Source organism: Arachis duranensis, chromosome 6, assembly GCF_000817695.3.
Source record: "Arachis duranensis cultivar V14167 chromosome 6, aradu.V14167.gnm2.J7QH, whole genome shotgun sequence".
NCBI classification, from domain to species: Eukaryota; Viridiplantae; Streptophyta; class Magnoliopsida; order Fabales; family Fabaceae; genus Arachis; species Arachis duranensis.
This window is the reverse complement of record NC_029777.3, coordinates 1,946,559-1,947,398: the sequence shown is the minus strand read 5'-3', so window position 1 is coordinate 1,947,398 and position 840 is coordinate 1,946,559.

Genomic DNA, 840 nt, shown 5'->3' with positions numbered 1-840 from the left:
TTTCTGTCTCTAATTTTTATTTTTTAATTTTAATCTCTCTTTCAAACAGCCTAAATAAATCAAATGGAAACAATTTAAAAAGGTTAAAGAAGATGAAATTCAAGGCCATGCCTTTGAAATGAGGAACAATTTGAAAAGGTTAACATAATTATTTATTTGATCAAACTAAAATAATAATTAAATAATTATTTACAAAAGATTAGAATACTTGTTAGTGTGTGACATTATAGGTTCGAGCAGATAGTAAATTAGTCATACTAAATTTACTAATTAAGGTTTGTGTTTAGCAACATTTATCAATGATCAAATAGTACGAAGTAATAATATTTTCACTAAGAACCCAAAAAGAACAAAAATATAATTATTTTCATCTTTTAAACTTTTAGTTAACCCTTAGAGTATGGTTTGATTGTCAAACTCTAACTTATTACCATTATTATAATAAATTATGAATGATTCATTTCTTTATTCATTCAAATTCCTTGGTTAAGGCTTTGTTTAATTCATTCACTATAATCTTAGAGCTCAAACTCATTACCATAGTTGATGAATTTCATATTGACTAACACTACAAGAAAAACGTTGAGAATCGTTAGATTTAGCAGCGTCGATTACCGGCGGATTTAGCGTCAGATTTTGTGTCAAATACAAGGCAGCTTAGATTTTTCGAAATGTTTATCGTCAAATTTTACCGACGGTAATTTGCTTTAGTGAAATGTTGCGTCGGACCAATTTATCATTAGCGTAGTCCGATGATAAATCCGACGGTAAGTTGATTTAAAATTCAAATGTGAACCTCTCTCTCTCTCTCTCTCTCTCTCTCTCTCTCTCTCTCTCTCT